The following is a 26,124-nucleotide window of genomic DNA, read 5'->3' as shown; positions in this document are numbered from 1 at the left end:
CTTTTAGATCAATGCAAATCCAGGTAACTCCTCTCTAACCTAGCTATAGTTAGTCCCAAACTTCTTGGCTACCTACATACATAGGATTAATGACAAGTATATCTGCACAGAGATTATAACTACCATCTGTTCCCTTTACAGGACCACCACCGAGTTAAGCACTTGTTACAGTTTCCAATGCAATCCCACAGTTTCCAAGTTTTACATTTTTTTTAAATCCACGTTACCCCTTAGTGAGGTTATACAACCCAAATAATTTCAGTAGTTATTGAGTATCTATGAAGTATCAGAAATTGTACCGCTTTCCAGTCCAGGATGAGGCAGACATAAACACCTGGCACATTAGACTTGGTTAAGTGTACAAGTGCAGCCCCCACTTGCTGGGTGCTTTGGGTGAGAAGAGGGAGAATTCACTGGCAACCAAAACACTGGTGACCTCATTATACAATATTTAGTTCATCACATTCCCACCCCCACCCCCCTGCTTAGGAGAGCAGCTTTCCGTTTTAAAGGGATGCGTTCGCACAGTGACGCATCTACCTGCTGGAAGAGAGCTCAAACACCAGTCACTAGCAAAGTTTGGGGTCTGAGGCTTCTTTTTTTCTCTCTGGCTACTAAAGTCTCGGTTCCCATCTGTGAGTTTTACTTAGACTCTGCGAACCAGGACGTATGCGCAGCCTAGGAGATCTGCTGCACGCGCAAGGCCCCCTAGTGACCTGAGCTCCCTTAGCGTCCCCAAGACCCTCAGCCAGGGGTGGCTCCCGCCCACTCAGGTTTTCCCACTGCCTGGAGCGGTCCAGTTCTAACCAGCTCTTTCTCCCCGCCCTCAATCTCCGCGGTTTGGGTAGAAGCGGTTGACCCGAAGCAAAGACTAAGCTCCGGCCGGGGCTCAGGGAGAGCTCCACATCCCGACATCCCTTCCTCAAGGACCGGGCTTTGAGGGAACCTCCAACCCTTGCAGGAGTGAGGACCCCGCTGCTAGAGCGGGGAGATCTGAAGAGCAGGTGCCCAGCGGGAAGCCCAGGTTGCCCCGGGACCGGACGTCCACGCAGGAGGTGCAGAAACCCGGCTGCTCAGGACAGGTCGCCTCCGGGTCTGGGTCCCAGCTGGATGGTCCCCGGTGTGGTTGCCCGGGCTCCAGCTGTCCCCGCCGCAGCAGGTGGGGGCCCGAGGGCCAGGGCAGGGGCGGGGCTGGGGGCGGAGCCTCGGCGGGGGCAGTGCGGGCGGGGGCCGGGCCCGAGCCCAAGCCGGACTGTCGGGGAGCCGGCGGGAGCTCGGCCGCGCCAGGGCTGGTGCAACCGGGCGGAGAGCGCCGGCGCCGCGGCCGCAGACAAAGGGCCGCCGCGCTCCGTCTGCCTCGGTGAGTGGCTCCCTGCTCGCCCGCTTTCTTTCTCTCGCTGCCCGCGCCTCCCGGAGTTCCGCCCGCTCCGGAGAGCTGGGAACTGCAAAAGGACCGGGACTTCCCGGCTCACTCTGCACCCCAGCCTCACCTGACCCGTGATCCCCTCCCCCGCATCCCCCAAGACCGAGCAGACACCCAATTCGTGACTTTCGGAACCCCGGCCACCGTCTCTGGTGGGACCCACCCCGGCCGCCCTCGGTGACCTCTTCCTCCGCGCACGGTGCGCGGGTGCTGTCCCTGGCTCCCCAGTTTGGGTGGGAAGGTTGCTGCTGGGCTCTTCCGTGGGTGTGTGCGAGGGAAGACGACCCAGGGGCTGGGCGCCACGAGGGGACCCCACCCCTTGGGGACAGCGCGCGTTCGGGGTGGCGGAGGGGCGGTTCGCGAGTTCTGATTTGGATCTGGGGGTCTGGTTCTGTTCCTAGTTAGCCTCTCCTCCAGTTTATTTCCCTGTTCAAGGGTTAGCCTCGCATTTTCCCCCGGCCGCACCCGAAAGAGGCACCCCTTCTGTGGGTCGGTGGCTCCGGGAGAAAGAGGACCTGGCTGCTTTCCCCCAGCTGGACTGCTCTGAGCCCGCAACGGTTGGGGAGGGAGGACAGTGCGGGCAGCGACCCGGGGCTGACATCACTGCTCAGCCCTGGCCGGCTCCCTCTGCCTCCGGCCGGCTTGATCTCCATCAGAAAAGAATCGGAAGCCCGGCGGGCTTTTGCTTTTGTTCTCCCTGCTATTCTTGATTCCTTGGAGAAACCCGGATGGGTGGTTTCCCACAGAGGGGGTTGTGGTGAGAGTTCCAGGTACTGCCCTGGAGGGACAATCCTTGGAAGAGGCGCTTTCTAGCCCCTAGATTCCGGCTGCTCATCCGTACCCCGGAACAGAGGTAGGTACAGCTTCCCAAAAGAGCGCGATTCCTGCCGCGGCCGCGCTGTCACGCGCCTCTCCTGCACTCTCGAAAGCGCTACCTCGAGACGTTGCATTTCCATTCATGGAACTGTGCCTGGGTTTTGATTAATGTCATCCCTGCCAGGTTCTCTAAGAAAGAGTGCTGCCTGCTATTCGATTTTGTAGCCCTTTTTACCGCAGGCCTACTGTGTGCAGGGCAACTGTCTTCATTTCAGAGATGCTTGTTTAAGCACCTACTATACGGGTGTGCGGTGACGTTTTCAGGTTGACAGGTACTTGTTGGGTATTTCCGATGTTTGAGGAAGCCGTGTTATGATCCTGTTACTGTAATTATTATTCACTGAGAACCTAGTATGCAAAGGACTTTTTATTTGGCCAAATGGGAGCCCAGTGTACTGTGCGGGCGGGGGAGGTAGAGGTGGGGGTGTGGTGTGGTGTGGTGTGGTGTGGTGTGGTGCGAAGTTGAAGGAGAGACTAATGGATGGGTGGTTTCCCAAAGAGGGGGTTGTGGTGAGAGTTCCAGGTGCTGCCCCGGAGGGACAATCCTTGTTTCTTCAACTCCCGGAGAAAACTGAATTTTAACTTTGTAGATTATGGTGTGGCCTGAGAAGAGCTTGTCTTTCCACATCGGGCGATTTAAGCTTGAATGCTTGAGAGTTGGTCTGACTGGACCAAGGCAGAACAGTGAAGAGAAAGAACTTTGCTAATTATAACAGAGAATGGAACAAAGTTTTATGTGGCAAAACCTTAGTGCTAAAAAGTGGGATTAAGTTTGGAGCAGAAAGACAGGCAGGTGGACAGCCAACTCAGGAAAGAGCGGAGTGAAGAAGGAAAAAAGATGGGGCCAGCTAAGCTTACTTCATCCAGGCAGCCCACACTAATATCAGGGCCAAGGCAGGGTCCTTAATCGTATCCTTATAAATGCTCGAGAGAACTGTTAAGAGATCTGAAGAATTATCCCCGGTTTCTTAATTCCCACTGGCCAGAAAATGATACATTCTCAATATAATGGCAAATACTTACATGCCTCTTTTATATATATATATATATATATATATATATATATATATATATATACTCCAATCAGGACAATGTAACCTAAAACAGTCCTTGTCCTGCAGGACCTGTGAGAGTTCATGAGATGACTACAATGGCAGCTTGGGCACCAAAAGAGGAAATCCAGTAACATGCTTTAAAAAAAACAAAACAAAACAAAACTATAGAATCATGGCTTTCTTTTAAACCCAGAAATGGAGAATTTCCATTTGTTCTGTATGTTTATCTCTTGACATTGACTTCTAACAGTTTCTGGGCAATGACTTAACCCCAGCTTCTTGATATAATATACTTTTTCTTCTTCAAATGCTTTCTGATTTCCATCTTAAATTCTTTTAAAACTCCATGGTATTATCTTTGCTATGAACTTGGACTTTTCCCCCCACCCCTACCCCGACCGCCAGTGGTCTCTTCTGGAAGTAGACCTGTTAGAAAATCTTCATAGAAAACTTGGTCAACTCGAAATGAACTCGATCAATAGTGAGGAAAGGGAAAGGACACCAATGGAGACCAACAGCAGAGAAACCCTAAGGTGATCATTCCAGTTGAGGGAAAGGCCCATTAGCAGAAAGCATCTGGGCAAACAGACTAGCTTTTCAAGTCCTTAGAAGGGACTAGGTGTCCATCTGGATGGGGTTCCCAATCATTCACCAGAGACATGCTGCCTGAGAGACAGACTTAGTGTTGGACTGTCAGATTTAAGTCTGGCCATCACCCAGTTCGAGGTTCCAGGAGATCCTCTAGTTGCCCTGCTGGCCGGCCCTGCACCCCTCCCCCATTCCTTCAAGCATTCTTGAAGTGTTTTCACCTGAGCTGAGCTCGGCTCTAATCTTCCTCAGGCCAGGAATGTTGCCTCCTGTTGCTCCCTGCATCTCTCCTCTTCTGCAGATGACTGCAGCCAGTCTTTGGAGTAGGTGAGACTTCAGTGTCTCCTGCTGCCCATTTCGTCTTCCGCTCTTTCCCTCCCTCCTCAGGTCCCTCCCGTCCTTGTCACCTGTTTCAGCTGCTCCGGGCAGGCCTTGCAGTGTACGAAAACTGGTCTCTGGGGCAAACAATCTGTTACCCATCACTCTGTCCTGACTGTGAATATAGGTCACCGTTCTGTCTTCAGGGGTCTTTGTTCTTTAAGCCTCATTAGAGAATGAAAAGCTGCCTCTGGGGTGGTGCTGGGGCTGCCAGGGCTGGAAGTTACTAGGCTGGCAGGGTGACTTTCCTGCTCCCTTGAAGTGATAACACCGAGTCTAGGATCCCTGCAGTCCCATGAGCCGTGCACATCTGGAGGCTTCCGTTTTTGGGGTTTTTTGTTTTGTTTGCTTGCTTGTTTGTTTGCACAGGGTCTCACTATATAGCCTATGCTCACCGATCCTGAACTTGAGATTTTCCTTTCTGAGCTTCTTTTGTGCTGGGATCAGAGACATGTTCCACCATGTCCGGCTCCCTTTCTTGGAAGCCATGGTTCTCAACCTGTGGGTCGTGAGCCTTTAGTGGGGGTGGGGGTCACATATCAGATAATCCTATATATATCAGATGTTTACATTATAATTAATAACAGTAGCAAAATTACAGCTATGGAGTTGCAGTGAAATAATTTTATGGTCTAGGGTCACGACGTGGATTGCATCATTAGGAAGGTTGGCAACCACTGCTTTAAAGTACAATGTCCATTTCCGCCCCCCCAGGCTTTATTGCTTTGTATAATGGGGTGTCAGTTGACTTCAGACTGTAGCTCTTTGTGAGCCACCTCTCAACTTAGCCTTCCCATGCTCTCCCCCCAGGTCTGGAGATTTGTTATTTTGCAGTGGGAGTCTCTGTCTGTCTCTGCGCATGCCCTTTAGTTACTTCAAGACAGATTCTTAAGTGCAGCTCTCAGACTTGAGGATTCTTTGTTACAAGACATACCTTGTCTAGTGTTTACTTATGTCCATGGATTTCACCCACGGGATGCGGGAGGCCCTGAATAGCTACCCTTTCCAAGTGGTAACAACCCAAAGCATCTCCAGATAGCAACAAATGTTCCCTGGGAGAAAAGTAACTCCTGTCTGAGGACCACTGCTCCTTGGAGTACTGGATATTATGTATCATGCTGAAACATAACTCTCGGGGACAGGCTTGATTTAGTGTCACTTGATTCTTTTCAGTAAAAGCGACTTAATAAATGTAGAGTTTTCCATATAAATATTTTCAGATCACATACTCAGATGCAGAAATCCTATTGTTAAGTTCATTTTTGAGGCCATTCTTCCTGTCTAATTTTTTTTTTCCTCCTCAGTGTAGATGTCACTTAACTATCAGAAGTGTGGTAACAGAACCATCTTTGACAGCAAGCCTACCCCACAGGAGCACCTGAACCTGCTGTTGGGCCATAGCTGGTGGGCAACATGAGGGTAGGGAAGTGAGAGGGTAGAGGTTGAGTTCGGCAGGGATTTGCTTATGTAGTTTGGAGATACCTAAGAAAAAGTTAAGAAGAGATGGCTCAGTGGTTAAGAACCTCTCTTCCATAGGACTCTGGTTCAATTCCCAGCACCCACATGGCAGCTTACAACTGTCTGTAACTCCAGTTCCCGGGAATAAAATGCCCTCACACAGACATACATGCAGGCAAAACACCAAGGCACATGACATAAGAGATAAATAAGTAATATTTAAGAAAAAAGAAAAAGGCAACATGGCCAGTCTTGAATGGTGTTCTCGGACAATCAAGTACGAGACTGTGCATTTAAGCTTCAGTTTGCTTCCTGGTAAAGCCATCTCTGGGCGGGAGGCTAGCATGAATAGGGTACTACAAACTTTCTTTGTGCAGGACCAGTAGGAGCTTATAGAAGCTTTTCAGGTGTTATCTTACATCATAGAGAGATGAACAAAGACTCGTGAGTTCCAGGGTGATCTGTCCTCCTGCTCACACCTGCCTTAAAACCAAGAACTTCACCTGTTAGAGTGCATCTGCATGTCAGCCTCAGCACCAACAGCATCCCTGTAGGATGGGAAGAGGGTGAGGTTAGTTTACAGTCAGCAGGGTCTGAGTTGCAGTGATAGAAGCTACTTTTGTGCAGAGCAGTCAGGGTCCAACTTGGTGCTTCGGAAAGTGAATGAGGTGTGTCTTCAGGTCATGGAGTGGTTTCTGAAAGGCTCAGAAAGAGTTTGTTGATTTATACTTCTCTTTTGCAACTCCCAAGCTTAGAGGGAGACTTTGTCATGCATTAAAACAGACCAAGTGGGAAATATTCATCCTCTTACGTGTGGGGAGTCGGGGCAAAGCCATTTAAGCACTTGTAAGCTAAATAATAAATCTTGAAAAACTATATTTTAGGTTTCTAATTAATTTGTCAGTAAATTAATTGATCTCTTGCCCTAGTTTAGAACAATCTAGTTTCGTTATATTAATACACCTGGCTCTCTATGAGGTTAAGCAGTCAATGTATCAGTGTCTAGATTAACAACAACAACAACCAAATAAACCTGTAGAGGAAGATTTGCTATTGCAAGAGCCATTTAAAAAAATACTATTCCTTTTACTTTAAACTGGCAATTTATATGAGCATTTTAAAGAGGAGAGCTATTGAATTGTTTTTCTTTTAAACTGAAAAATGGAATGCAAGGAGATTTAAGGGTCCCCTGATCAGCCCTTCTTGTCCATCATGTAAGCTGGAAACCAAGGCAGGGAGCATTGGAAGGCTCACCAGGGTTACAGAGAGTTCCCTGAGGAGGCTGGGACTGGCAGCTGGGGGTTTACCCTGTCTTTCGATGCTCAGTGCTGCTGGGATACTCCTGGCTTCCTGGTCACGGGAACTTGTTGGTGGAAAATTGAGGAGGCAGGAAAAAGGTTTAATGACTTGCCTTCTTTCCAGGACATCTCATTCTGAGAAAGCAACTCACAGATACAAGCTAATTACACGGGTGCCAGCGATGTGTGCAAACAAGCCTCGTTCCGAAAACAACCACGGGAAAGCTCCAGAAGTTGTACTGAGTGAATGGAATTGTTTTATAGAGCTTATTTTAAGATAACTTTACAGTGATTGATAAGAATGATAATATTGATGTCTCTATTTAGGAGAGTCATTAATGCACAGTCGTGAAGGTATCAAGAATAAACAGATCTACTTATACCCTATTCAGGCTTTTTTACATTTTAGTGGTTTTCTTGGCTCATTTTAAAATATAATTGAGACCACATTGTGTGTGTGTGTGTGTGTGTAATTTTAATTTTAATCCTTTTCCAGGTAATACTAGAACAAATGATATCTGTGATTCAAACTCATGGTAAATATAATTTTAGTGGATGGGTAGTTTGGTATTTGTAAGTTCCTTAATTTATCCTAACACTTTACTATTAATCCTTTTCCAGGTAATACTAGAACAAATGATATCTGTGATTCAAACTCATGGTAAATATAATTTTAGTGGATGGGTAGTTTGATATTTGTAAGTTCCTTAATTTATCCTAACACTTTACTATTAGTGGATATTAAATTTCTCTCCAAGTTCTCCCCACTGGGTCATTACGCCTGCACTCTTTCGACAGTTTGGATTATTGTTTTTTTTTTTTTATTCTCCCTGTGACATATTCACAGATAGAGAAATTACTTAGCTAGTGGAGTGAGCACACTGTATTAAATGTCTTTATGAAAGGGGCATGCAAGCTTGTTCTCTCGCTGGTCGCATGCTGTTAGCGATGGAATTTCCTCACACTACCGAGAGTGCACACTACTCTGTTTCTGTATTTGATGGATAAAATTAATGAGTCAGTTTTGTTGATTACAGTTGCATTTTGGAGAGTTACTTTTCTATCTTTTTTTTTCCTTCGTGATTAAACAACAACACCTGTTTATAAGACCATTTCTCAAAAGAAAAAAAAAACCCCAAAAACCCTGTATGTCTCAGATTTCAAAGGTAAACTGGAAATTCTATGAAAAAATTGTATCTAATAGTCTGTGATGCCAGAATCTCAATGTCCTGTTTCTTCATGGTAGAGGAGTGGCTTATGAATTACTGAAGAAGGCTTAAGAGGGGGATGCACCTCGTAAAGATCCAACACTCAAAACTTAGGGAGGGCTTGGTGAAGGTCAATGTCCAAAGCTGGGGCTCCGGGCTGAGAAGGCCAACATACAGTGAGTCATTCTCAGCTTCATCCCTACCACAGCCTGCCAAGCGAACCATGGCAGACAGAAAGAGAAACGTCCAAATTCACACACCCCTTCAGTCACCGCTCTTTACAGGTGTGTGACCTGCCCTGGTTGTGTTTGTGGCCTTGAAAAGTGTAGGCATTAATTCAAAGATGACAGCCTTATCTGTTCCCGTTCTGTCCCAAATCATTGACACAAAGGCCTATTAAGTTTATTAGCAAGCTTTAATCCTAGGCTGGGCTATTCTACCTCTCTAATGCCCTGTGACTTATCCGTCTGGTTTTGCCCTGGCTTGCTCTGGTCCATGTGTGACCTCATGCCTGCTCTCTCATCAAGACCTCATAGCAAATCCTTCTGGTCTCTCCACCTTCTTTCCTAGTGGTCCTTCTCTTCCTTCTCTCTCCCTGGGACCCCTGACTGGAATCGGAAGTCCAACCTTCCTATCTCCTCTGCCCATCCACAGGCTGGTCAGATCTTTATTAGCCAATCAGGAATAATTGGGGAACATTCTTTACACAACATTGATACAGGAGATCGCTCAACAATTGTAACAGTGCTAGTGTCCAGACTGTAGCCAGAGCTCTGAGCACAGAAAGCAGAAACTGAATGTGCCGTGCACAAGACCAACCCCCAACAGAAGAGTGTTAGCCTGGGGAATATTAGCAACTGTCCCCAAACTCATGTGCTTATTTGTGGGAGAATTTTTGTGGTACGAGGTCAGTTTGCCATTCTGAATTTGCTGAGCGTTCTCTCAGACTGCTTCCTGTGTTTTCCATCCCCTCCCCATTTTAAACAGTCTCTTCAAGCTACACTCTGAAGAGTTCTGTCTTCCAAGTCCCAGTGTTTCTTCAGCGATATCTAATCTGGGTTGAATTCATATGTTTGTTTGCAATTTCAGTCTTAATCCCTGAATTTCATTCGCAGAATTCTAGTTCTTTTTCAACATTATAGCTTCAACATGAAGCCATATTGCCTGCAACATTGACATTGTTTCCACTATCCCTGGAAGTTTAGTCGTTGTTTTTGAGACAAAGTTGCTATAAGCCCAGGCTGACCTCCGAGTTAGCCTTGGTCTTCCCCATCTCCTCTCAAGTACCAGGATACAGGTATTCATCACACACCTGGCTCATTGGCTAAGCCCAGCTTTTATAGCTGTGTGCTGGGCCCAGATATTTTGCGTTCTATGTCTGGGATTTTCCCTTTGTAATACCTAAGCACCTGTTCTTCCTATTTGTTGTGTATTCTGATTTTCGTTCTGGTTCATGTTTACGTTATTATGTTTCCTTGTTTTGTTGGTTAATCTTTGTGTGCTGAATATTCCTTTAAAAAAATCATTTGTGTGACTTAACCATGTGTCACCAGCATGTGATCTCAGCACTTGGAAGGCTGAAGCAGGACAATCATGAGTTTGAGGTCAGACTGGGCTACAGTAAGACCCTGACTTTAAAAAAATGAATGTGTATATAAATGCCACATTTTATATCTTAAAATATAAATATTTCTACATTACAATCTCTGAAATCAAGATATTTTTACAACTAATAGATTCTTACATTTATGTTTGGCAGCATTTTTATTTTTCTCTGATAAATTAAATAATGCTAATGTATCATATAATTAGTGATATTTTACATTTGATGACATAATTTGAAGCTTTGTCTGTTACTGCTAAATATGACAAGGGTTCTAAAAAGGATTTTAAATGGCTTGCATAGAGTTGCAGGAAAACTGTCTCTTAGGAAGCTTGAGACTCTCTAGGTAACCCAGATGACATGAAGCCAGACTAGATTATTTTTTTGTTTTTCCTTATTTCCATTTCCTTGCTCTTGGACTTCTATGTTTGATGTAAAGCAGAGGTCCTGGCCTTTTGATCCCATTGGGCTGTGTAGTGGTTAAAATCTGCTTGGCTGATGGGAAGAGATTACTATTAGGAGGTGTGGCCTTGTTGGAATAGGTGTGGCCTTTTTGGAGGAAGTGTGTTACTGTGTGGGCAGGCTTTGAGGGCTCCTGGTATATCAGGCCCTACCCAGAGTGGAGGAGAGTCTCCTGGCTACCTTTGGATCAGGATGCAGAACTCTCAGCTCCTCTCCAGCACCATGTCTGCCTGCACACTGCCATACTTCCTGCCATGATGATAATGGACTAAAACCTCTGAAACTGTAAACCAGCCTCAATTAAATGTTTGCCTTTATAAGAGTTGCCTTGGTAATCCTGTCTCTTCACAGCAGTGGAAACCCTGAGACAGGTTGTCAGTGTACTGTTCAGCTTTGACTTCCTAGAGCAAGTGCCTTGCTACTCTTGCAACAAAATGGCCCTGATGCTAAGCACACATGCCTTAGTCTTATTCCTAGAATCTTATGCCTGCAACGTTTTCTGTCTCCTTAGCTCTCTAGAGCTTCTAGAAAGTTTTGTTTTAAAATTTCTTGTTAATTAATTGTTGTTTGTGTCTGTATCATGTGTGTGTGTGATCAGAGGACAGCTTGCCAGAGTCAATTCTTTCATGATGTGGGTACTGGGGATTGAACTCAGGTTGTAAGGCTTGGTGGCAATTACCATTAACCATGGACTATCATATTCTTATGCTCATTGGAAAAGTTAGTTCATTATCAGCAGCAGGAGGAAGGACCAAGTCTTATTTTATTCATCATAGGACTGAGCAGAAAGCAGCACCAGTCTCCAGCTCTTTTTGCCTGCCTCAAATTAGAGACCACTCTTCCTTTGTATTCCAAATGCCATCCTATTGATAGCTGGAAATTGATAGCTGGGGTGGTAAATTTCCATTAATTGGACACAGGTAAATGGAGCTCTATTTCCTTGTGTGGCTAAAAGTGGTTGTCTGGTCTTTTTGTAATAAGGTGATTGGCTGAGAGAGAAGACACTAGGATGGTATCTGGAACCCCATTAGAAATCCTCTTTTTTGTGTATATCATGAGGACCCAAGAATCTGCTGTCCCAGCAAAGCTAAGCAGGAAAAAAGTAGACTGTATATTAGCTGGTTAGGTCTTTCATTCAGCAGGCTGCCCAGTGTTCTGTATGTAAAACAGAATTGCCCAACTGGGGCCGAAGCTCCGCTTAAGGAATAGTCATGTCCAGGCCCCAAGACTCACCATAACCTTTTCAATGAGTCTTGGTTCTGGGTTTTTAAAAATTATATTATTGCAATTAGTGAAAAGAGAGGCCATAAAACTGAAGGGAGAGGCATACAGGAAGGGCTTAGAGGGAGAAAAGGTAATGGAGAAATATTATAATTATATCATACCATCAGAAAAAGTAAACTAACCTTCCCAGCGGCCCCCCCCCCCCAAAAAAAAGAAAACCCAAGTGTGATGGTTTGTATATGCTCAGCCCAGGGAGTGGCACCATTAGAAGGTGTGACCTTGTTGGAGTAGGTGTGTCTGTGGGTGTGGGCTTTAAGACTCTCATCCTAGCTGCCTGGAAGTCAGTCTTCTCCTGTTCGCCTTTGGAACAAGATATAGAACACTTAGCTCCTCCTGTACCATGCCTACCTGGAAGCTGCCATGCTTCCTGCCTTGATGATAATGGTCTGAACCTGTAAGCCAGCCCCAATTAAATGTTGTCCATAGAAGAATTGCCTTGCCATGGTGTCTGTTCACAGCAGTAAAACCCTAACTGGGGGAAGACAGAAGTTAGTTGGTACCAGAAGTGGGGTATTGCTTTGATAGGCCCGACCATGCTTTTGTTTGGAAGAATGTGGATTTGGGGACTTTGGATTTAGAATGCCATAGAATGTTTTAAATGGGGCTTAATGGGCCATCCTAGTAGGAATATGTAAAACTTTGTTGGTGTGAGAGGTTTGAACTGTACAGACCGGGCTCAAGAGATTTCAGAGAAGAATTTCAGACTGTTTTTGTGGTATTTTGTGAAGAATGTGGCTGCTTTTTGCCATTGTCTGAAGAGTCTACCTGAGGCTAAGGTAAATTAATTTCATTGACAAAGGAAGTCTCAAAAAAGCCAAGCAGAGACTTTGTTCTCTGGTTAAGTCTCATGAAGAGCATTTTGAACAAGCATAGCAAGTTTAGACAGGAAATATATGGTTTGAGTATTAAAGAGGCACCAGGAAGTGAAATGGAACTAAGTTCTGTGTGTTCTAGGAGATAGCAGGTTAAGGAAGTAGGACTTTGGGGCAAGATCCCATTCAGCTAAATTTAGATCCAGGCATGATGGTATATACCTTTAATCCCAGGAGATGATACCAAGCAGATCTCTGAGTTAAAGGCCAGCCTGGGACAGAGCATGTTCTAAGTGATGAAAAGTTTAAGTCTAAGTGTGGTGATACACAACCCTAATCCTAGCATTCAGAAGAGAGAGAGCCATTCAGATCTCTGAATTCAAAGTCAATCTATATAGCAAGTTCCAGGACAGCTAAGCTTAGACAGTGAAAGAGTTGGAAAACAGAAAGTGATAATGTAATAGAATAAGGGGGCCATGTTCTGTCCTTGCAAGCAGCAGAACTCAGCAGTTTCAGCCACTTGACTCTGGCTTTAGAGTCAAGAATAGAAGGGACTACTCGGACAATGGATGCTGGTTAGCTGGAGCTAAGAAATGAGCAGTGATTAAGAAGAGACAGGCATCACTGAGGTGAAATCTCTTGGGAGTGTTTTCTGAGAGCACAAAGAAGCTGTGTTCCAGAGATAGCCAAGGTTGTGCTTCGTGCTGCAGCTATACTTGGTAATGTGTAAGAATCATCCAGGTGGTACTGGTTTTGAAGGCAGGAAGGGATCATGAAGAGCAGCTGAGGCTCGGCACTGTGAGAGGCCATGAAAGGCCACTGGTGAAGGTACACTCTTAATTGCAGTTGATGGCCCAGGACTGAAAGGGTCATGCAAAGGAGTTGAGGCTTGGCACCATGAAGAGAGCTTCTGAGAGACTATTGGTGAAACCTATTTGTAGTGGAAGACTTCAGTGTCTTAGAGATGCCAGTACCATGGGATGATCACCAAGAACAGCAGCAACAGTGGAGTGGGTCAACCTGAGCTTAGAGTGCTACAGAGGGCAGAGCTGGAGAAGTGATGCCAGCCCTTTGGAGGAGTCTAGAAGATCATGTGTGGATCCCAGAAATTGAAACAAGAAGCTGTAACATTGAAGTTGACTTGGAGAACCCAAGATGTTCAAGATGCCAGAGCTGTGGGATATCTGCCAAGGAAAGCTGCTAACAGGGAGTGGAACCAGCCTAGGAGAAAAAAGTTTCCTGCAGTCAACAAAGATGAAAAAGGAACTGGAGATCTGAAGACCGCATTGACATCAACCATGGAAATGCAGAGTTTGGAGATTGCTCAACAGGTTTTCTGTCTTGCTTTGGGGATTACAGTGAAGTGATTGGATGAATCTCAGAAGAGATTCTGAACTTTTGACTTTTGACATTGTTGAGACTGCTATAGACTATGGGGGCTTTAGAAGTTGAACTAAATGTATTTTTGCATTATGCTATGGCTAGGTAAGGGCCCCCATAGACTCATGTTTTTGAAAAAGTCTATGGGGGCCAGGAGGTGGAATGTGATGGTTTGTATATGCTTGGGTCAAGGAGTGGCACTATTAGGAGGTATAATAGCCTTGTTGGAGTAGGTGTGTTACTGTGGGCATGGGCTTGGATAACCTCATCCTAGCTGCCTGGAAGTTAGTCTTTTGTTTGCCTTTGGAACAAGATGTAGAACTCTCAGCTCCTCCTGTACCATCCTTCCTTGGAAGCTGCCATGCTCCTGCTTTGATGATAATGGTCTGAACCTCTGAACCTGTAAGCCAGCCCCAATTAAATGTTGTCCTTAGAAGAATTGCCTTGGTCATGGTGTCCATTCACAGCAGTAAAACCCTAAGATACCAAGCCAATGAACAAAGGATTGCCTTAAAATCACATCCATTTAATTTGTTGAGCATGTGTATGTGTGTTCGTGGGCATGCTAAGTACATGTGGGAGCTTAGAGGGGGAGTTGGTTCTTTCTTTCACCAGGGATTCTTCCACACAGGGATGGTACTCAGGACTCCAGGCTTGGTGACAAACTTCTACCCACTAAGTCATCTCAATGGCCTGATTCTGGTTTCTTAAAGGGAGCCTTGGGATATTTTTCCTGGTCTTCAGAAGCCGTTCACACAACTCTGCTCTAAACAGCAGCAGCTAGATGGACTTCCTCTGTTCTCTTCCAACCATAAAGGTGCTTCTTCAGTATCGCTATGAAACCAGAAAAACTATGTTGAGGATAATGTACTGGTTGAGCAAAGGGGCAAGATGCTGGAGATTCCCATTGGCTACTTTACCAGAGGCTCTGTTGGCTTTTCAGAGGAAGGAAGGGGGCCCTATTTTTTCTTTGGGGTCCCTTCCCTCTGGGACCCTAGACCTAATGGATTTGATTGTTTCTTTGCTATTCTCCCCAGGAGCGTCACATCTCCAGTCCCTTCAAGTGTCTAGTCACGAGGTAAATGGAAGGATGCGAGCATCGGGGTCAGCCCATCAGGAAAGAGCCTGTCTAGGGTGGGGTATGTGTGCTCACCAGTCTTGTGTCAACTTGACTCAAACTCGAGCTATCTGAGAGGAGGGAACCTCAATTGAGAAAAATGACTCCATAAACCCCAGCTGTAGGGCATCCTCTTCATCAGTGATGGATGGGGAAGGGTCCAGCCCATTGTAAGTGGTTCTATTCCGGGCATGTATGTATGTATGTATGTATGTATGTATGTATCTGTCTGTCTATCTATCTATCTATAACCAGGCTGAGAAAGCCAGAAGAGCTAACCAGTCAACAGCAGCCCTCCGTGGCCTCTGCTTCACCTCCTGCCTCCAGGTTCCTGCCCTGTTTGAGTTCCCGTCCTGCCTTTGGTGATGAACAGGGATGTGGCAGTGTCAGCTGAATAAACCCTTTCCTCCTCAACTTGTGTTTTGATTATGGTGTTTTATTGCAGCAATAAAAACCCTCACTAAGTCAGTGTGTGTGTGTGTGTGCGTGTGTGTGTGTGTCTCCACCATTTTCTTTCTTTGAGACCACTCCATACCATGGATCATTTTGCATATTCCACAGTGATTGATCCAACTGATATTTCAATTTTATAACATTTCACACTAGGAAAAATACATTTAATAGCCTGGCCATCTTTCTAGAAATAGAATTGCACCAATTAATTAGGCTTTAACAACTGCCCATAAAATGAATCTCTCACCCCACTCTCCTGTAGCTCGAGTTCATGACTGATTCCATTGGAAGAAATAATAATCACTTAATTGATTGTGAAGGAGCACACTTCCTATTCGCTGGGAAAACGTACCTCTCTATGATTAGTTTTGGAGGCAGAATCACTAGAAACTTCTACCAGCTGTAACAATTTATGAGCCATGACTGAGATTTTTGTATTTTTGTATTAGATGTTCTCTTTATTTACATTTCAAATGTTATCCCCTTTCCTATTTTCCTCTCCAATAATACCCTATCCCCTCCCCCTTCTCCCTGCTCCCCAACCCATCCACTCCTGCTTCCTGGTCCTGACATTCCCCTATACTGGGGCATAGATCCTTCACAGGACCAAGGGCCTCTCCTCCCATTGATGACTGACTAGACCATCCTCTGCTACATATGCAGCTAGAGACACAAGTCCCACCATGTGTTTTCTTTGATTGGTGGTTTTCTATGATCATGTATGTATATGGCATGAAAGTAGAAGCCTGGTATGTAGAGGAGATGGGGGGTTAGGGAATAGGGAGCCATGGGATTCTGCATAGCATGTATACACTTGTATGAAAATGCCCTTATGTACTGGGCATAATGGATATATATATATATATATATATATATATATATATATATATATGGAAAAAAGTCAAAATACTTGAAAAAAGAATTCATGAACCATCACCACCCCCTAAAATGAATCGATTAAACTTTTCCATCATGATTTACCTTAAGTGCAAGCTCTAGCTTCTTTTATTTATCAGTAACCTGGGCTCTTGAACTGCTTCTTTCTATCTTTCTTTCTTTCTTTCTTTCTTTCTTTCTTTCTTTCTTTCTTTCTTTCTTTCTTTCTTTTTTTGGTTTTTCGAGACAGGGTTTCTCTGTATAGCCCTGGCTATCCTGGAACTCACTCTGTAGACCAGGCTGGCCTCGAACTCAGAAATCATCCTGTTTCTGCCTCCCAAGTGCTGGGATTAAAGGCGTGCGCCACCACTGCCCGGTTATTTCTTTTAAAAGAAGGTAAAGTTATTTGAGATTTGTCAGCATGATTTTTTTTTTTAATTTTTGCCACATGTATTGAGATTTTTTTCCCCCTAGCCACGTCGAGACTATCTTGTTTGCCAAAAGGTGGTAAGGTGCTACAGTTAAAATAGCGTCTGTGGAAGCCACAGCGAGCTGAGACAGCACAAGTTTAGCAGACTCCCGCTCTTGTCAGAGACCAAGGCATTGGGTCCAGGGAGTGCTGCGGTTATCCTGAGTACCCAGCACGTTCTAGAAGATTCAGAACGGTTACGGTGCTTTCAACAAAACGGAAGGGAGTCGTTCAGAACCCGAATGATCTTAGTTGTTAGGGGGATAAAGAAGATGACTGCAGGAAGCCATTTAGAAAGAAGAGCTAAGAAACGGGCCACTGTGAGGTAGCCACTGTGTCCCGCTTTGAGTCTCTAGATCAGAGGAAATTTTTCTTTTTTCTTTTTTTGGTTTTTCGAGACAGGGTTTCTCTGTGCAACCCTGGCTGTCCTGGAACTCACTTTGTAGACCAAGCTGGCCTCGAACTCAGAAATCCGCCTGCCTCTGCCTCCCAAGTGCTGGGATTAAAGGCGTGCGCCACCACGCCTGGCTTGGAAATTTTTCTTAGGGATGATTGTATATTTCAGTACCTGTAGCGGAGGATTCAGATGGCTTTGACGGCCTGTCTTTCTGCTGTGTAATAAAAATTTTTTGAAATATGTACCATAGGGCCATGGAGTGAGGCCGGAGCTTTTCTCGTGCAGACCGAAGCAGTTGTGGGCTCCTTGTGTCTTGACTAAGCTGCTGTTTTTCTCTACCCACTCCCTCCCCCTTTGCGGGCTGGAGGTTGAAGTTGAAAGAAACATGAAAGACTCAGGACTTTGTTCATTGTGTTGGGGCTCTAGATGGGAGAGGGCATGTTCAGGAGTCCGAAGGGGAAATGCTTGTAGGTTATTTAGTGATTCTAGTACTCTTTCATGCTTCAAAACGTATCCAGTGGATTTGCAAACCCCTGAAACCCACTTTTTAAAATGAGCAGTCTCTGAGCATGAACTTCAAATGTATTTGGGCAACAACATGCAGTAAGACCATCCCCTTGGGCTTCTCTTCAGACCCCCCCACACTCAAATGTCTGTCATCCTGGAAGTGTGTTCTAACCAGTCTCACTTAAAGCACCAAGTGCAGAGCTTTGCCCCATTCCCCCATTCAGGCTCTGTCTTCCTTACTAACCATGAACCTTCTTGTCTTTCCTTCTTCTTTTCCAATCGCGGGAAATCATAGTAGCCTTATTATTTAATTATCACCACTAGAAGTAATGTCAGATTTCAGTAATCTAAAACTGCACTGCCTTGCGCTTAGATTATTTGAAAGAAGATATTTCCTCTCTAGTAATGGATATCTAGAAAAAAAAAGTATATTGTTGTAGACCCAGGGATAGGTCCAGAAACCTGTTCTTAGGCAGGAAAAAATAAATATGCAGGCCTTTTTGGTGGGAGATGTTGTTAGTTGTGATAAAGTGAGGCTGAGCTGGGGGGGGGTATTTTATTTTATTTATTTATTTATTTTGGCAGTGCTGGCGATAAAACCCTGGCTAGATCATACAGGCTAGATAAGTGACCTACTGCTTGAGCTATATCCCCAGCCTCCATACTACTTAATTTTTAAATTAAGTCAATATGTTTATTCAGCCAGAAAGTAATGGAGATGCTTAAGATGTTGAAGAAAAGAAAAAGAGGAACATAAGGTCCTGTGCTGAGTTCAATCTCTAGGCGCTGTCATTGGAAACTGTGGATTTTAAAAATTATTGTACAAATATTTTAATATTAATATGTATAAATGTAGATGAAATTCTATAGGGACACATGGCTAGTATGAGTCACATATATCTACCATGACTTGGTGAAATTTCCATGCTGGAGCCTTTTACAAAACCTATCTTCTTGGGGCCCCCTAGGTGCACTGCCCCGGACGCTGACCTGTGTTATGAGGGTTCCTCTTTTCCAGGTTGGAACAAACGTGGAGAAGATGGGCGGCTTGTCTTGTCTTAGATAGCACGGTTACTAGTTAGTGGTAGTCCAGGCCAAGACCAGAATCTAAGTTTGTTCTTTGGTTCAATGCCCTTTTGTCCCTAGTAGAAACAACTTTATTCAGGACATATTTTTTTTTTTTTAATATAAAACACTCCATGCTGCTTCTCTGGTTTCCTGGCATTATGCACATTTCTTTCGGGCGTTGAACCCTCGTTAGATGTTACAGCTGCTCTCGCTGATGTCATCAGCATAGGCACTGGCCTTTCCTTTGTAAACGTACCATGTCTGGTAAATCACATGCACAAGTTGCTTGTTGTGTCTTTGTTTTTTGCAATTGGATGCTCAAGGAGGTCTTCCCAAAGTTACGGATGGGGCCATTTCTACAAGGCTAATGTGGCTGTGCACAAGACCAGTCAAGCCACAGGATGTCTGAGCTAGAAGGAGAGGCTCCTCAAGAGAACCTGCTTGCTTGTCTCCTAAGGGAGTAACTGAAGATTGAATAACCTGTCCCAGACTCCACGGGAAGAAGAGGCGGCATGGTACACAGAGTCCAGTTCCCCTGCCTTCAGCCCAGGAGGTTTCCTCTCCTGAAGTAAGAGCCGTGGAGAACAAGCATCATGGTTTAGAAAACTCAATGCTGGCAAGAAATGGGTTCCAAGAAATGAAGATTCCAGCTGGGAAGAGGAAATCTCAACAGGCTGCAGTGAGCTTATTTTTATGGGATGTTGTTGATGTTGTTGTTGTTTTGAGAGTCACTCTTGCTCAGACTGGCTTAGACTCACAGTGATACATACCGCTGTCTCCCAAGTGCTGTTATTACAGGTCTTACCCATCACACCTGAGCCCAATATTTTTATATGTTGTATATCTTTCTTTTTTTTTTATTTTTATGGTTTTATTGTAGAAAGGTAGGAGGAAGGAGAGAAGGTAGAAAGAGGAAGAGAGAGGCCGACCATGGCCACGTGGAGGTGTGGGGGGGAGGGGGGAGAGAAAGAGAGAAGGAGGCCTAGAAAGTAAGAAAGGTGAGGACTTAAAAAGAGCTATATTGTATATCTTAGTAACACACTCATTCCCCATAACCATGTTTTATCGATCCCACTCCATCTGGACTCCTTCAACTCGGGAAGTCCCTATGTATTTTCAATTTTTTTTTTTGTCCTCTTTATAACCCAGTGAGTTTAATTAGGGTTGCTTGCATATGCGTGGGTGAGAATTTGTTTCTTTGTTCTCATTGTTTGTTTTAAATTGGAGCATGAACAACTTAATGGTGGTAACACCACTGAGGAAAAATTACTCTCTCTCCCTTAGTAGCTATTAATTGCCAACAGCCCCTTGGGGGTAGGCAGGACCCCATGACCCCACCCCCATCCAGACTGAGATGCTAACAGACTGGATCTTACCCAGGTGACCTCAGCTGCCGTGAGGTCGGTCTTGAGTACATCTGTGCTGTGTCTACAGGACAGTGTTGCACTGCAGTGCGCTCTATTACACTGTTTTCATCCCCTCTGTGAAGTCTTTGCTGAGCTTTGGAACAGGGCGTTTGATGTAGACATCCTCTTAGATCTGAGGGCCTGCCACTCATCCTCTGCACGGTGACTAGTTATGAGTCTCCGTATTAGCCACTGCCCATTGTAAACCCAGCTCTTCTGACCAAGGTTGAGAGCAGCACCCATCTATGTAAATAAACATGCATGTTTAGAAGGCAGTTTGACACCATGTCCATTTAGCAAAACAACAGCAGTGGGTGCTACCACCCCTGCCCCCAATGCTATGACTTCCTGCCCATGAGCTTTTTATTAGTTTTTCCCAGTAAATGTCTGTCCCAGAGTCTTTCCACTTCCAAGGGCTCAGAGATCCCTGGGGCTCCCAAATACCTGTTACCCTCTTTCCTTTGCCTTCTGGGTGATTGTTGTTTAGTCCGGGGGGGGGGAGGGAAGGAGATATGTGTGAATATGACCCCTGCAGGGGTATATAGAATGTCTTCTGCAGTGGAAGGGGCTCAGCTAGCTAGGAACAAGCCTCCCACCCCTTGCTAAGTATGATGTCATCTCTTCTCATGGTTACTAAAAAGGCCCAGGGCAGTAGCTCTGTAATCCAACTGTACAATTATGGCTTATGTCAACTTGATACAAGCTAGAATCACCAGAAGAAATCTCAATTGAGAAAATGCCTCCATGAGATCCAGCATCTTCTTAGGGCATCTTCTTAATTAGTGATTGAAGGGGAAGGGCCCAGTCCATTATGGGTGGTGCCATCCCTCGACTGGTGGCCCTGGTTCTATAAGAAAGCAGGCTGAGCAAGCCACGAGGAACAAGCCAGTCAGCAGCACCCCTCCATAGCCTCAGCATCACCTCTGCCTCTAGTTTCTCACCCCGCTTGAATTCCTGTCCTGATTTCATTTGGTGATGAACAGTGATGTGGAATGTAAGTCAAATAAACCCTTCCCCCCCCAACTTGTTTTTTGGTCGTGTTGTTTCATCACAGAAGTAGAAACCCTAAGACACTAAGCAGGCAGCCAACCATCTGGATGGCTGGTTAAGTTACAACGTTGTGGGGTACCCCTGGAGAGTCTGATTCAGCAAATGTGGGTGGGACCACAGAATATGCATCTCTCCCAGCTGCCCAGGAGATGCCCATGCTCTGTTCAGGTCTGCCCCTGCCACAAGAGGGAGGAAGGAAGTGTTGGCGTTGGTGTGGTTTAAGGAACAGCCCAAAGATGCCAATAAAAGGAATTGGAAATGGCCTCTCAGCCAAGGAAAAATTGGCCTTTTAAAAATTATTACAAAAGACCTACTCCCTTGTAGGTGTTGGGCAAGCCACACTGCTATACTGTTACGATGTGAAACAGCTTGCTTGGTGTGGGGTGTGTGTGGATGACCGGCCAATAAAGAGATAGCCATGGTGTCAATAAAGAGATAGCCATGGTGTCAATAAAGAGATAGCCATGGTGCTGCTCCCTCGGGGAGCACCTGGCGCTGTCATGGGACATACTTTTTTTCCTAGGCAGAGGGAATGTTGCCCAGAGGTGGCTTCTGGGAGAAGTTGATGATGCCCAGAATCTAACTATCTAGCCATTTGCTAGCGGGCTATTGATTGGACAGTATCCCAAGTAAATGTGGCTTTAGGGGGAAATTCAAGTCTCAGTGCTGGGGGAACTCAATCTGGACAAGCAGAGGTTGATATGAGCAGCCTGTCCCTGTGGGGAGCTTGGGCTGACCCGAAGTTGAGTGAAGCTGATGTGTGTTGAAGCAGCCGAGGAAGCAATTGGATTTGGCAGCTCACTGTCTGCAGGTTGGAAAATGGACACACACAAAAATATGCACCCGCAATAGACACAGGAAACAGTCCCAGGAATCCCTATGGGAGTGACGAGGCCACCAGGGATGTGGCATTTACATCATCTTGCCCTCGCGCCACCCTCCGCCTCTGCTGAGCATTCCAGACTTTTAGACTACGACCACTCTGGTCCTGTTACGCAGATATTGGTTTCCAAGGAAGACGAAGGGCCTCTGAATGTCTGGGAAACGCTGGAGCAGCTGAGTCATAAAAACTGCAGCCATGCCAGGGGTGTTTAGAAGGGACTGGGGCATCGTACCCCCTTAGCCTAGCCGAGGTTGGCCAGGACCCTTTTATCCCTTTGTGTATTTGTAGAGAACACTGAGTTTTCCTGGCATACCACTAGCTAGGGTCACATGTCCTTCTTTGACCTTGAGACAGCTGCGAAGCCCTGAGTCACCTCCTGGTGGCCACATTGCCGTACCTCCTAGCCCATTCCCTGGTAATCCCGAGGGCAGTCTCCCAGTGCAGGGCAAGTAAGATCCAGTTGGAGCAACATCGCAGTTGCAAACCACATGCTCACAAAGGAAACAGAGCTGTGGGTTGCAGCGAGCTAATAGTTGGATAAGACAGGTGCACAAGAGCTGGGCTGTAGGTGAGTTCTCATGTATCCCATCAGAGAAGAAATCAACAGTGGTGGATTTCACCGCCGTGCCTCTTGCTTCAGTCTGGTAATGAAAATTTGATTTGTGGTTTCCTCCCGGGGCTCTTCATCACACTGTAATTGATACATCTCCATCAAGTGGCTCTTGAGAAAAATCAATCCTGACAGGTCTCATCAGCACCCAGATTGTCTAACAAGCACCCCTGCAGGTGTCACCTCCTCCGTGGCACCCTTCCCTCTGTGGGGTTCCCCTGTCGCCAAATGGGTGCTCTCTTGGAAGCTCTAGGAGGGCTTCTGGAGGGGGATGTGGGGTCAGGAGTCACATGGCATAGACTGATGATCCCTGTCGGCTTCAACGACAGCATCAAGATTTCTCAGTCACCTTTCTCAAGGTGGCTTCTGCTGCTTCCAGTCAACAGAGATGCTATGGCTTGCAGGAGGAGACTAGCAGCAGTCCCATCGGGAAGGGCTGGAGGCCTGGAAGGTAGTGGACACGCCACTTGTCTATATTTGCCCTGGGGGAAGGCATAGTCTGAATGCCAGGGTCTGAAGGCTCAGACATTTTGGTAACGACCACGCAGGACTCTCTGGGGAACACGTTGCTGAAACGGTTTGGGCGAATGTCTTCTCAAGACTTCCATTCATCTTTGGCTGGCAAAGGCGAAATGTCTCTTGGTTCCATTTGCTGCTTGGCTCCAGTGGAGGTCAGTGTCCGGTGTGCTGTCATAGGAGTCTGTCTTGGGAAATTTGGTTCTCCCTCTTTCTCTGCTTCATGCTGTTTACTGTCTATCCAGCTTGGTGAAACAGAGCTAGACTGGTCCACCGCTGCCTTCTTCAATAATGTCAGCGGCAGCAAGCTCGTCTCTTAGTGCTTTTTTAGGGCAGGCACCTAAGCCTGTCATGGAACCTCCTTCAAGGCCCTCCCTGCTTCCCACAGTAGCTGTCCTGTAACTGAATGTCTCAGTCTCTCTACACTTTAAGACAGTTCAGTATATGAATACGTCTGCTTTCTGGTTCTCACATAGTTCTGCTAGAGGCCTTTCAACTCTGACTCACCCAGGAGCATGGCCCGAAGCATTTACCTCACATTCATCCTGTGGCATTGTGGGAGTGCTGGTTTCTGTGCTCAGTCCTTCCCAAAGCTCCCCCCTTCAGTGTTTTTACCTTAAAAGCGAGGATTATGTGTTAGATAGCTGTTGCTTTGTAACAAATGACCTTACTTAAATGCTTCAAACAGCTAGTGCTTGTTTTCTTAGCTCTCCTATGGATTAGGAATTTAACAGGAGCCTGCTGGCTGGGTAGTTTCTGGCTCAGGGTTTCTCATGAGGCTGTAGTCATCTGTTGGCTATGGCTGCAGACCTCTTGAAGGCTGTCTTGGGCTGGAGATCAGCTTGCAAGGTCACTCAAGTGGGTGTTGGAGGGAGGCCTCCTCGTGTCTGTATCTCTCTCTCTCTCTCTCTCTCTCTCTCTCTCTCTCTCTCTCTCTGTAGGGCCTTGCTAGAGTAAGAGAGCCAGTGAGAAACTTTAGTGCCTTTTATGGCCCAGGCTGGATTCGTCATTCCTTCTTTCTGCTCATCAGAAGAGGGTCTAAGTTTACTCACCTTCAAAGGGAAGGGAAATTTTGTTGAACCTTTTGAAGGAAGTGCTGGGGCTGGAGCGGGAGAGCTCTGTCACCAAGCCCAGCCACCTATGCTTGATCCTCAGGATCCTCTTGGTGAATGGAGAGAAGAAGCTCAAACATATGTCCGCCATGACAGTACACACACGCACACACACGCACACACTTACTCTAAGATATAGAAAAAAACTTTTAATGGATTAAACACATTTAAAAATGATTCATGATCATTTATTTATTCTTATTTGGTGTGCATGAGTGTTTGATTGCATGTTATGTTTGTGCACTATGCCTGTGCCTGGTGCCCACGGAGGCCAGAAGAAAGGATCAGATATGCTGGGACAGGAGTTCTAGGCAGTTATAAGCTGCCATGTGAGTCTCCTTCAAGAGGTGACAGATGCTCTTAGTCACCAAACCTTCCCTGTAGCTCCTTCAATGCATTTGAAATGACTACCTAGAGTGTGGCTCCTGGGTCTGCAAGAGTGAGCAAACATAAGGGTTGAGTCCATCCTTGGCTAAGGGCTCATCACTGGCTGACTTCCAGGCTGCTTAAAGAATTCCCCTGTGCCTGTGGACTAAAGGTGGAAAAGGGCCAAGACCCACATTTACATGACACAGTCTGACAACAGTTGCTGACTAGAGGATATCTCATCTTCTAGGAGCTTGGGGACCTAGAAATGTCTCATGCTGCTCTCCAACGGTTCTCCCCTCTCATAGGTCAATGGCAGTCTTATCATTACCACCATCTTTTTGAAGGCATTGTCTGTTGACTGCATTGCTACTCTCTGGAAATAGCCAAAATGGGCAGCTTAAAGGAGAGTTACTTTTAACCGTTGAGTGGTTTATGGTTCCTTCTTTCTCTTGGGTCCCAGGGTTCTTACCCATAAAATGAAGAAGATGGGTGTGTTAAGTGAGCCTTTGAGGATCAGCTGGGAAACATAGAAAGAAAATGCCCCCAGAAATTCTAATCCATCCAGTCTCAAGGGAAGCCTTGGTGCCCTGGTTCCTCAGATTGTCCCACTGGCTGTGCGTCATGTGATCATGGATCAGTTGACTATGAAGATGTTCTATGTTTGGGTGTTTGGAGGCTCTGGGTTGTAAGCTCTTTGGTTGTAGAGGATGCACCATAATCTCACTGGGGAGCTGGAATCTTTCCGTGGTGTTCATCCACGGTATCTAAGAAAGTACCAGGCTACCTTGTGAGTAACGACTTCCCTGTTTCCAAAACAGCTCAGCCTGCAACGCTACCAAGGGATGACTTCCTCTACTGAACAGTAGGTCAGTAGTTCTCAGCCTGTGCCACCACGCCTGGGAATTTTATTTAGTAATGTGCTTTTCCCCTCCCCTTAACAGTGAGTCTGAATCTGTAATCTCACCCCTGCAGTAGGTCCTGATGCAGATAAAATTTGAGAAGCTTGAACAAGTGGACTTCTTATGGTCCTACCTACCCCAAGCTTTCCTCTGTGTAGAGGTAAATTTGGGAGCATAAATGTCTTACAAACCTCAGATGGCGTATCAGGGAAGGAGTGGCTTCCTGTTCATCGCAGTGCCTACCACGTCTGCCAAAGGACTAAAGCTGGGAGCTCAGCTGGAAGATATTGCTAGAGAAAAACCAAACAGTTTGTCACTTCTAAGCATCTGGCTATGCTTGCTCCTTTGCAACACCTCTTAGCTGTTGCCTGCCGCAGGCCAGGGAATCTTAGTGCTGGCTGCTGCAGGCCAGGGAATCTGTCCAAACTCTTGCGCCTTTCTTCTGTTTCAATAATAGCATGCACCTGCGGTGTTGTTCTGAGACTATGACAGAGATATTGAATCGTTTCCCATATACTTCATGTACCCCCTAGAAGCTACAGGATAGGAAGCTAGTTGAAGAAATGA

The 26,124-nt window shown here is 45.9% G+C and overlaps 1 protein-coding gene across 4 annotated transcripts in view; it reads left to right on the top strand.

Moving 5' to 3' along the window:
* Positions 1-695: 695 nt before the first annotated feature.
* Positions 696-26,124, top strand: part of Mapk4 (mitogen-activated protein kinase 4) — a 137,294-nt gene continuing 111,865 nt past the window's right edge. For 2 of the 4 annotated variants that reach the window (XM_021150807.2, XM_029472131.2), the window contains exon 1: positions 1,252-1,360. The gene's annotated coding sequence lies outside the window, so the exon portion shown is untranslated. Of the gene's footprint in view, positions 1,160-1,251; positions 1,361-1,767; positions 2,277-26,124 lie in introns of those variants that run through there. The other 2 variants (XM_029472137.2, XM_029472138.2) reach the window with 2 other exon arrangements.

This window comes from Mus caroli, unplaced genomic scaffold (genome assembly GCF_978045245.1).
Source record: "Mus caroli unplaced genomic scaffold, Mus_caroli_1 scaffold_19, whole genome shotgun sequence".
NCBI lineage: Eukaryota > Metazoa > Chordata > Mammalia > Rodentia > Muridae > Mus > Mus caroli.
The sequence above is the reverse complement of the archived record's forward strand: the minus strand, read 5'-3'. Positions and strand labels throughout refer to the sequence as shown.